The sequence below is a fragment of the Rhinatrema bivittatum genome, chromosome 2, assembly GCF_901001135.1.
Source record: "Rhinatrema bivittatum chromosome 2, aRhiBiv1.1, whole genome shotgun sequence".
Lineage (NCBI taxonomy): Eukaryota > Metazoa > Chordata > Amphibia > Gymnophiona > Rhinatrematidae > Rhinatrema > Rhinatrema bivittatum.
In genome coordinates, this window is record NC_042616.1 from 88774771 (window position 1) to 88787101 (window position 12331).

Genomic DNA, 12331 nt, shown 5'->3' on the forward strand with positions numbered 1-12331 from the left:
TGTCTAGAACCGCAAGCTTGACTCTTATCTCAAGCGTGTCTGCAAAATCTTGGCCTTGGGAGTCCGGGCGACAATCTGCAGCAGTCTCATGCAGCGGGCAAGCCTTAGGTGGGTTCAACAATTGCTCAGCACTCAGGACCTCCTGTCTGCAGAGGTGGAGCAGGCTGAACGGCTGGAGGGTGCAGTGGCGTAGGGAGCGTGTGCTCTTTACAATTTACTCCATGTACAGGCTAAGGCAATGGTCTCCGCAGTGTCATCCAGGCGCCTCTTCTGGTTGCGCCACTGGGCAGCGGACTCCTCTCTGAAATCCCAGCCTGGCACGCTTCTTTTCAAAGGTAAGTTGCTTTTTGGCGAGGACCTAGAGCAGCTTATTAAATCCCAGGGTGAAATCAAGGTTCATAAGCTGCCGGAGGACCACCCTACACAGCCTAGGTCTGTTTTCCAACTTGTTCCCGTTTCAGAGGGCAGCGGCGGTTTAATAACAGAGCCTGGGGTTCCTTTCCTAGGGGGAACTCCTACCAGTCCCAGGCCTGGTCTCATTCCTTCATGGCCACCATGCCTTCTGGGATGGTAGCTCACGGCGCTCTACAGCGAAGCCCGCTTCCCAATGAGATCCAGCCGGCCCATTCCTCCGTTCCAGTCTTCGGTGGTCATCTCTCCCGTTTTCTGGAGGAATGGGTCAAAGTCAAGTCAGACCGGGGGTCCTCGAGGTGATCGAGAAAGATTACGCTTTAGAGTTTGTTCGAGATCTGCCGGACCTGTTTAGGGTCTCCCCTTGCGGTCCCAGGAAGCGGGCGGCTGTCTGCCAGACTCTCGCCAGACTCCAGAATCTGAGAGCCATAGTCCCAGTTCTGGGGGAGGAGCAAGGCGGCAGCCAGTATTCCATCTACTTCGTCGTGCCAGAAGGACGGTTCCTTCCATCCCATCTTGGAGCTCAAGGGAGTCAATCGGACCCTCGGGGTGCCCCATTTCCGAATGGAAACCCTGAGGACGGTGCTAGCGACAGTTCATCCAGGCGAATACCTGGCTTCCCTCGACTTGACGGAAGCCTATCTCCAGGTTGTGACGGCAACACTTCGCCGAGGAGGTATCCTCGTCCATCCTCACCTGGACGACTGGCTTGTGCGAGCCAAGTTGGCAAACCTCTGCAGAATCGCAGTCGATCGGGTTCTTGCTTTCCTCACCTCACTCTGGTAGATAGTCAATTTCTTCAAGGGTTTTCAGCCCTCCCAGGTTCTGACTTGTAGGGAGCGCGCTTCAATACCCGGGTCGGCAAGGTGTATCTCGGTTGCTTGGGTGCTCAAACTTATAGATTAAGTGCTCAAACTTCTCTCAGGAGATCATGGCTTCCACTATCAATCTGGTCCCCTGGGCGTTTGCGCCTATGCGTCCATTACAGAAAGCTTTGCTATCCCGTTGGAAGCCAGTGTCCAAACAGTGTCAGATGCCCCTGCCCCTCTCCGGTTCTACCATTGCCGACATACAATGGTGGCTGTCGACAACACGCCTCTTCAAGGGAATTCCCTTATTGACTCCTCAGTGGATCATAGTGATGACGGATGCCAGCCTCTCCAGGCGGGGTGCGGTCTGTCCATCCCAGGCCACACAGGGGTACTGTTCCCAACTTTAGTCCCACTGGCACATCAATTGGCTGGAGGCTCGAGCGGTCTATCTAGCTCTTAAGGTGTGTCTTCCGTTGATTTGCTGCAAAGCGGTGCATGTTCTCTCCGACAATTCCACCACGGTGGCCTACATCTCTCATTAAGGGGACACCAGGAGTCATCTGGTGACTCTCGAAGTCAGCAAGCTCCTTGCCTGGGTAGAGAGGCACCTGGAACTTTTGGCGGCCTCTCACATGGCAGGCAAGGGGAATATCCAAGCCGACTTCCTCACTCCCGGCAAGTGGGTGTTTGTCCGATGCAGCGATGGGTATGATTGTGCGTAGGTGGGGTCCTCCTCACCTGGACCTTATGGCGACCTTGCGCAAGGTCAAAGCTTCCAGGTTATTCAGCCACTGGTGGGAACACTGCTCGGAGGGCTCTAGTCCTCCTGTGGCCTCATGACGCTCTCTTCTATGTGTTTCCTCCATGGGCTCTAGTGGGCAAGGTTCTCAGAAGACTAGGCCTTCACAGGGGTCCGGTCATCCGAGTGGCTCCCGCGTGGTCCTGTAGACTGTGGTTCGCGGACCTGGTGAATCTAGCGTTAGCCGGTCCTCTTCATCTCGGCCATCTTCCACGACTACTACGGCAGGATTTCGTACTTTTCGAGCAGGCGGATCGCTTCTGACTAGCGGCCTGGTTTTTGTACGGCGGAGACCATGGAGGAAGGGGTCTAAGGATGAAGTTATTTCCACTCTGTTGCGTTCTCGGAAACCGTCCACTTCTCTCGCTTATGTTCAGATTTGGAAAGTTTTCGACAATGTATGTGCCGTCAGGTGTTCCGGCTTGAAAGGCTCACATGCTCCACTTCCTCTCCTTTCTCCAGAAGGATCTATCTAAGGGTTCTTTTTCAGCTCCTTGCGGGTTCAGGTGTCCACCCTCAGTTCCCTCTTAGGCAACCTTGATGGATATTCGGTGCCGACTCATCCGGATATCATTCGTTTCCTCAAGGGGGCCAAACATTTGAATCCTCCCTCTCGGGCTCCTTGTCCCTCGTGGAGTCTCATTTTGATTCTGCGGGTTCTTGCAAGGCATTTTTTTAACCTCTCCGTCGGTGTATTGTTCAGGTTTTGATGCTTAAGACTGTGTTTTCTGGTTTCTATTTGCTCCGCCAGACGGGTGTCGGAGATTCCAGCGCTGTCTTGTAGGGAACGCTTTCTTTGTTTCTCGGTTTCAGGGGTTTTCCTCAAGGCGGTCCCTTCCTTTCTCCCAAAGGTTGCTTGTTCTTCCATGTCAATCAGCTGGTGGAACTCCCTGCTTTTTCTCCAGGAAATATCACAGGTTCATCAGGGGGTGACCTTCAGCATCTGGATGTGAAGCCAATTCTATTGCATTACCTCCAGATTATCAATGATTTCCGAGTCTCAGCTCATCTTCTTTGCCCTCTGGAGTGGTCCAAATAGGGGCAACAAGGCTTCTATGGCCACAATTGCTCGCTGGCTGAAGGAGGCGATTGCATCAGCCTATATCTCTCATTACCGAGCTTTCCTGGACAACTTTCTGGCTCATTCTTTGTGTTCTCACGCTACGTCGTGGGTGGAGAGTCAGCCAGACTCTCCTCAGGAGATTTTGCAGGGCACCTCTGTGCCGATCTCTGAATACTGTTGCCCGTCATTACCGTCTGGGTATTCGGGTGCCATTGTTTTGACTCCTTCAGTCGACAGGGTCTTCGAGCGGGACTTTCTCGGTCCCACCCTATTTAGGGAAGCTTTGGTACATCCCAAGGTCTGGACTGATCCGGGTTCATACAGGGAAAGGAAAATTAGTTCTTACCTATTAATTTTCGTTCCTGTAGTACCACGGATCAGTCCAGATGCCCTTCTGTTCTTGGTCCGTCCGCTCGAATTCTTTTTGTCCTTACAGGATTTTTCTGGATGTCTTTCTTGTGGCTTTTACCTGTGGGCGCTGGAAGCATCTATTAAGATGATCATGGATATTCATGCAAGAGTGATTACTTACAGAGTTCATTCAATTATTCTGTTTTATTAGTTATTTTGTTACTTGCTTGATCTTCCTCTCATTGACTTTATACTTTTCTGCTTTGACAATGGTTATACTGAAGGGATGCAGGGTAGGCTCTGTCCTCATATAGGATACCCTTTCAGTTTTGGTCTGTCTCCATCTGCTGGACAGGAGGCTCAACCCAAGGTCTGGACTGATCTGTGGTAAGAAGAGGTAAGAACTAATTTTCCTATTTGTTGCCAATTGCTCTACTTCCCCTAGATTTTCCCATCCAGCTAATGATTTTTAGAGGTACTCCCCCTTTTTAACAAAGTTTTCTTGAAGTCTAGGATCCTTGTCTTAGAATGAACCATCAATGCCTGTGCTTTAATACTGAACCACACCATCTGGTGATCACTGGATCCCAGATGATCATCCACTATGACATCAAAAACACTATCTCCATGGGTAAGCACCAGATCCAGCTTTGCTGCCTCCTGTGTTGGTTCCATTACCAATTGATGGAACAGTTTTCCTGCAGGATCTCCCTGCTTGTAGAATACACCACAGCTGGGAAGGAAACATTGCATTTAGGCTAATGAATATTCTGTTATGCTCAGGCTTGTGAACCCTTGGCCGACGGGAGGATGGTATACCTTAGGAGGAAGATCCGTAGGTTCTCCCATTGGGTGGCGAGGCAGGAACAGAAGATGTGACCAGCTGACCCTCGGCACTGGATACTGAGGCGACTGTGGAGGCAGACAAAGAGTCATGACATCGAGGAAAGGAACTGTGTCTTTGCCACTGGAAGCCCGCGGTCCCCCCAGGAGGAGCCCATAAGGACCCGGACCATTGGGACTTAGGTGGACCTTTGAGAGGTCAAGGAGTCGAGAGTTTGGTGCAAGGGCTGACTGGAGCTTCACCCCTGGAAGCCCGCGGTCCCCCTGGGGGGAGCCCGTAGGGACCCAGGCCGCTGGGACTTAGGTGGTCCCTTGGAGATGATAGTCAAGAGAAAGTCCAAGGTCAAGTGCCAGAGGTCACACACCAAGGGATCGTTGCTTGCCAGTCTGAAGTCATACACCAGGAATCACCGCTAGCCAATCCAAAGTCAGGAATCAGGAACACCAAGTCAAGACAGGAACAAGGATCCGAAGTAGAAGAACTCACCAAAGCAAGCAGACCTGACTAACCCAAAGGTTGCCAAGTCAAGGATTGAGCAGAGGAAGCCTCCTTTTATACTTCCTCTGCTCTGGATCATTGGAAGCAGCTTTGGGTAATTAAAGGGTTTAGGTCCCTTTAATTCTAATGAGGAGGCGTGGCCTCGCGCCTAAGATGGCGGCGGCCATCTTGAATTCTCGACCCGCGGGGGAAGCTGCCCGACACCGCGAAGAGGGAGCAGGGATGGCTCCCAAGCCCGGGAACCCCCGCAGATGCCTGCGCCGGCGCGCGGAGGCCCAGTCCAGCACTGGTGATTCCCCCGACGCTGCCGCGGCGGCCTGCCAGGCCAGTCAGGTAGGGGGACGCGGTCGCAGCCGTCCGCGACCACGGAATACAACATATTCTATTATTAGAGATATGTTGGCAAACACTCTGAGCATTACAAGATAATGACTTGAAAAGCATGTACATACCTAGAAGTCATCCACCTTTAATTTGGTCATTCAGAGTGAATGTAGCATGGATTGTCTAAGAATAGAATCATCAACCAGGATAAATCATTTCAGAAATGAGAACTTGGCATTGAATACCACCTACATTTGGGTAAAGGGAAAACTTTTCTGTTAATTAGCTCCTCTCAGTAGCAACTGGTGACTTGATTGTAATGAGAGTGTAATCAATTGCCCCAAGACTGAAAGGAGATTAGCAGTATACTTGCTGCCAAGCAATGCAAACAGGCAAGATCATAAAAATAAGCAGAGTGGGAAATAAGTGTGGAAATTCTGAGTTAGTTTTCAGGAAGGAAAAGTGTGCAGTTTGGAGTTTCCCAGCCTCTAAGACTGGCACCTGGGAGAAGGGAAGAGACATATCCCTGTCTAACACCCAACTTGTCTGGAAGGGGTTGTCTCAGAATAGAGAAAGGGGGGGGAGGGGTTCTCCCTGACTGGGGGCTCTTATCCTACCACATGGAGAAGGACAGCAGTTTTTCTTACCACAACAGAGAAGCATCAGAGTTTTGGAGAAGAGTTTTGTTGGTTTTTTTTTTTTGTTGGGAGGAATTTTAGCTCACCATTTCTGCCTGGGAGAAGGAGCTGAGGAGTATATTTTTGCAGCTTGTGGGATTCTCCACCTGAGAGGTCTCTTAGAGCATTGGAGGAGAGACCAGAGACCCAGTAACCTCCATGAGGAGAATGACTTCCCCCACCAGGAAAGAGGGGTTCCTAGTGCCTTGCCAACCTGAGGGTCCCTCACATGGAGGAACAGTCCTGAGACTGTGTGCACATCTGGATTAAGAAGCTTCCTGTGTTTGGCTTTTAAAATTTTGTTACAGTAAAGTTTCTTTGGATCACCCCACTCGAGTGTCTTATGAGTCTTTTGGTACTGGGTACAGAGACTTATGGACAGAAGGTGTTATCTAACAGTGAGTACACCAAAGAGAGAGAGAGAGAAAGCAAATGGTCAAGAGACTGTTTTTTCCCCTTGTATGCCTTGGGGCCTGGAGGTTCAGCCTCCCCCCCCCCCCCCCTCCTCCCCATTTGACAGCTTCATGCCCCAGGCTGAAAGGATTGGTGCTGGCAAACTGGGACTGAGTGTGACCCCTTTGCATTCAATTTAGCGGTAACACCCAAAGCAGGGAATAAATGCATATACTTGTCAAACACCACAATTCATCCCTTTTGCATGTATGCAGACTTAGCACCTGAATGGTAATGCCTGAGTTCTTTTTAGTTTGAATGATGTGTGCAGATTGCATTGAAGTACATGGCGTATCCCCTATGGTACACATATCCAAGTGTATATATTGTATGATAAAAGCCTGTGGTTTTTGGTAGTTACTGATTGGACAATTGTAGCTGGTGCTCTTTAAAATCAATCAATAGGAAGTGTTATGTGCATGCACTGCATTTTTCTGAACTTAAGATGGCGGACGCATACACTATGGAACAGTTGTGAATTCTTATATAAGTGAACTTTGTATGTCAGGGGATTTGATTATATTGTAGCTTATCTATTTAAATGAGCGGCATGTGGCGTGACTGTGTACATAACGGTATGAAGCAAACATTTTTTGGTAAGTGAGTTAAAGATTGGAGATGTTATAGTTGAAAGCTGTGTGGGTATGAATCTGTTAAACATTGGAATATATTTTTGTAGATGCGATGGTGGATAGAGATTGATGTAAAAATCGGGGTTATGAAGAAGGATTGAGAATGTACTCGGATTGAGATACTCCACAGTGGACTAAGTGATATTGAAGCATGATATCCATTATGAAATCGACCATTTGATGAGCTGTATATTCGATTGAAGAAAAGTGACATTAGTTCGCCCTGAAGAAGCCAGATAGGCGAAACAATTGGGCCCATTGTAGGGGTGATGTTGGCCATCTGGAGTGTTGCTAGACATTTTTAATATTCATTGAGGTTGTATTATATTATATATTCATGATTACATGATTAGTGGTAATCATCGAAGTGGCAGAACAGTTTGTTATTTTAATTGTATTCGTGGTGCTGGTGTGTATATATATGAGTGCATGAGTAGTGTTTTAGTATGTGGGATTAGTGGATATATGTGTAGTCTTTTGATATGGGTTGTTTTATATGGTTAATCTCACATAAATATGGTGTGATTTGGAAGAATTGCATTGTAAAAAAAAAAAGGCTAATGTATATGTATTTGTTTTGTATTAATTTTTGTAAAATGCAGACTTGTATACCTAATTATGAAAATAAAATGTAACATGGTTTAGAATATATAGTATGTATATGTGTTTAAACTGAGCTTCCTTTCTGTATGGACACACATGCAAGCCAACTAAGCCTTTGAAAATTTACCCTATAAAGGTGCTTTGTTCTTCTCTTTGCCCAGAAGGTGCTATAGACATTTAAATCATCATCATACAGGAACCTTATTGTGCTGCAAGGAAACAAGCATAAATTAATAAACTGAGGTGAATTTTGCAAGAGAATCAAATTGTTTAAACAATCAGCAGAAAGTACAGCTTCTACCTTGATCATAAGCAAATCTTTTTGTTATGTATGCACAGGATGGCACATATATCATTGGCATTACTAATCTGTCCACCTGCAGCACAGTGCAATACATAATGAAAAAGCAAGTCGCCAGTGCAAAATCTATTTTCCGATAAAGAACCATGCTCAGAAAACACTCTCAGGGGAGAGAAGTTGGAAGCTGAGTCCACCCCTACCCGCCAAAGTTCTGGCTCATTTACAAAACTTCATATCAATGGGAAATTTCTGGGCAAATTACAGAATGTCAGACATGCTCAGCTTTTAGCACTCCGCAACTAGATTCACAGTTATAATGCAAGATGCCAGGGCTGGATTTATTTCATATGTAACATCTTCGTTATTTGTTGCTGTCCACCATATGATACTGATTACCTGGAAGAACCTGGATCAACGCATGCATTCCCATGCAATCATCTTCTCTTCCACCTGGTGTCTCCTCCCATCTCATCTGGAGCTTATATCTCAGAGGAGACCCTTTTAGGATTTTATGAACGCACTACAGTTTTAATATCAGCTTCCTTGAGAGAATTCCCCCAGGAAATATGACTTGGGGGAGTAGCTTGAATTTAGGGTTAAAACGCAGAAGAGGCGGCAGAAACGAGTCCAAACAAGAAAAAGGTTCAAACTCTAGCAGGTGCTCTTGAAGAAAATCAGTCTCCTCCAGTGTTTAAAGTAACACGGCCAACATTTCAAGGCATACACAAAAGCCTTCCTCGTGGTCATGATACTTGTTTACTTAATTATGCTTCATCAAATGTTTTGATTTGAACTTGGTGACTTGGAGTTTTCTGAGACGCTGCATCTATAATTGCCAAATCATTCCGTCTCACCTTCGACAGACTTAGCCTGCAGTATTCATGGAGGTATGGTCCTGCTTTCAGAACTCCACTTCTATTCAAGAATTGAGAGAAAGCCAGAACTTGACCAAACACTCCTGGATGGCATGGCATCACATGCCTACACTAGTTTTCAGAAACCTCAGCATTGATAATGTTCCCACTTTAAGATGAAGTCTCCCTTGTCAAACCTTTTTTTCCACTTGTTTCAGCCTATTAAATAAATGTAAACTGCATCATTTCAAAGAGCTGACCCTAATGATGGTGCAGATTCAACACTGTGTGATCGCTTTTAGCAAACTGTTTTGGGTACAGTGATGTCTTGCAAAAATGCAAAGCAAACTCATGTTGTAGCAGAGGTGATCATTCTTTACCTCTAAACCTAAACTCCAGGATTCCTGAGGCCTGCACTGAAGCTGGATGATTTTTAAGAAAAACCAAATGTGGCACAGCTGACAAGTTTCCCAGTTTCAGGAGGGAGGCCTTTTGGCCAATTCTCATTTTGAACTTACATCCCCAAAGCAGTGCGGTGTTTGTTATCCTTGACTCTACCCACTGAAATCAGTGCTGCAGAACCCATAATACATCAAGATAGGATTATCACAAATCCAGGACTGGCCTAAAATCTCCCTCCTGGAACATAGCAGCTCTGACACAATTGAGTGCATTGGCATCTCTCTCTTTCTCTCTCTACAGAGTTTTCAAACATTGACATGTATGGCAACGGCAAGTTTAGTTTTTGCTTAAAATGCTTTTGAATTTGTCAGTGCTTAAAAGTTTCTAGTGAATAGGTCAGTCAGAAAAATGAAAAGTACTCACACCTTATCTGTCTCCCCACATTGCAGGCCTACATACACTTCTGTGTACATTATACCACTGAGCTTGAAATGTCAATGAAAGCAATAAGCTTGCAGGGAATGATCAAAAGCTGTCTTGTGCCCTCTAGTGGCACTGATCAGAACGCTATGCTAATTGAAATGCTTCACAAATTATTAGTGTAACCCTCTGTTCAGATATGCATACAATGATAGAGTGATGCCTTTTTGTGAGCTGAGCATCAGTTTCTATGTGGGTTCAAAAGCAAAAGTGGTCAAGAAGATGGTGTAGTGGACCTGGTTCAGAGGCAAGAGCTGTATTTACCATGCTGAGGTTTGCCCACAATGGTCTATCAATGTGTTTCAGTTCTCTTCTGAAGGGACCAGTTTTAGAGGGAAAAAGTACAGTTCGACTTCCACACTTTTACAATTCATTTGACTATCTACTGAATCTACTAATCTGTGTGCCTGTTTAGTGCAAATTGTATTGGTTGCTTTAAATGAAAGGCATACTATTCACTGAGAATTAGATTGAAACTTTGGATTTGTTTAATACAGACCACAAACAACTTTCTGATGGAAATTATTTTTTCTGTACATTATTATGCCACTCTGGCCTTGAGTTATATGACATGCTTGACATTTCAAAATGCAGAATTTGGCAGATTTTTCATGATCGACAGACATCAGGAGTAGGTAGTCCTGGAGCACCAAAAAAAGGTGTGGTTTTCAGGATATCAACCATGAATATTCATGTTATGTATTTGCATACAATGGAGGCAGTGCATGTAAATATACCTCATGCACATTCATGGTGAACATCCCAAAATCCAGATCTGTTTGCAGCACTCGACCAGAGTTGTCTTCCCCTGGACGGCACTCTGCAGGAAATCCATACATTCTCTATGGATAACTAGCATAATTCAGTGTCTGGTAGTCTACATATTTTCTTTCAGTCCTCTCACACTTTAAATAAATTCACCTGGTTCTAACATTGCCCAGATTTATTTTAAAAATGGCAGGGTTAGCATTCTACAAAGTAGTGCAGCAAGGCCTGTTAGCCTAAGTAGACCCAGGCATGAGCAGTTGTTCAAAGGTCATGTCTGAAATGTTTCCATCCATGCTACCCAACTGCAAAAAAAACTGGGCTTGGACAACATTAGCAGGAAATCAGTCAGTGGGCCTGAGCACGCAGGATGTATGTCCCAACTCTTTTTTGCAGTACCCCCAGGTCCCCCACTTTCACCTCCTGCCCATGCCTCCCAGCATCCATTTTTCCCCAGAACCAGCCCCTTTTTTGGATGTCGTAACCCATCACTTCTATCCCGACCACTCCTCTTCACACAGCGCCAGCTTCTAACCTTTTCCTGCTTTGACTTGCATGATTAGGCGACTAAATTGCTTTGAAAATGTATCCCTATAGGTATAGATGCTTTGTCCTATATAATCAGGTCTTTGGCCCTCTTTCCCGAAAGGCATTCTTGGTATCAGATTGTGCCCCTGATAAACCCACTATATGAACACTTCAGTATTCTACATCTGCTGCTGCCTTTTGGAGCTGATCCCAGGGCAAAATGCTAAATCCTTGTTTCACAGAGAATCCCATGAAAGAGGGTCCAGATTCTGGCAACTCCAAATATGTTACTTAAAAAATGAGATGTTTGTTCTAGCCAATGTTAGGTGTTATCCAGTGAGTATTATGATAGCTGTAGCTTGATGGATCTTGCCGCAGATATAGCAGTTGCCAGTTTAAAACAGCATTCAAAATAATGTTTTACATTTTTTTCAGATCCATTTTCCAACAGCGATAATGTACTTATTCCAGATAATTGCCAGTACTAATGCCAGATAATTGCCCATATTGTGGCATGAGATGCCCTCTCCTTTGGACAGAAACATCTAACTTTTGGAGCAAAAAATTTTCTGGTGGTTGACTCTACCTCTGGGAATATTGCTCAAACAGAATATTTAGTTTGAGACAAAGGAATCTTATTAGTTTAAGCAAAGGCCATTAATGCATTAAACATGCAATTAGAAATGTAATAGTCCTAAGATTATTTAAGTAATACCATGGCATGACACACATTTTTTGTTTATCCAAACAATAAACCCACCAGCTATGGGATGTTTCCATTATGACACTGCGATAATTCAGCTATCAGAAAAATGTACAGTTCAATGCTAAGCAAACTTCCAGATAATAGCCTCTCACACAAATTTAATTGTCGATGGTTGAAAACAACTGTCAATTTACAGTCATTGGCAACCTGCTGCTGCTCCATTGAATACCAGGGAGTAAATCATGAAGTTGCCAGACCAACCCACGGGACACTGCAGGATGATGCAGACCACTAGCAGGGTCAGTGCTTCCATTAGGCAAACTAGGCAGTTGCCTCGATTGCCAAGATTGGGGGAGGGGGGGGGGCAAAATCCCACCACTGTGAGGATAGGGAGCTTATTTGCCTTGCTTTAGTTATGTGGGGTTTTTGAAGTTGCTCGGAACCAGCACAGGCCTGGAACCACCGCTGTGAGTAGGAGGAAGTACTGGGCTGGAGCTGCCACCAATAAATATGTTGGGGATGGGGGGAGGGGGGGGGGTTGAATAGCTGAAGATTTGATTAGGGTGCCAAATAGGTTTGCACCAGCCCTGACTACTAGCAGTTCTGAAATTCAGATGTTGTACATTTCTTCTTTAATACAAATGTAAACCCCCCTTCTTCATGTGATTCCCAGAATGCAGGGGCACCCAACAATCCATGGAGCCAATCATATTCTCAGTTCTGTTTTCCACTCAGTCCTTTGGCCATCAAGGTGCTGAGGTTCTTCCAGCAGGGAAGCCTCCGGGGTCCTAGGCGCACAGGGGTGGGAACCCTGGAATAATCTCTCAC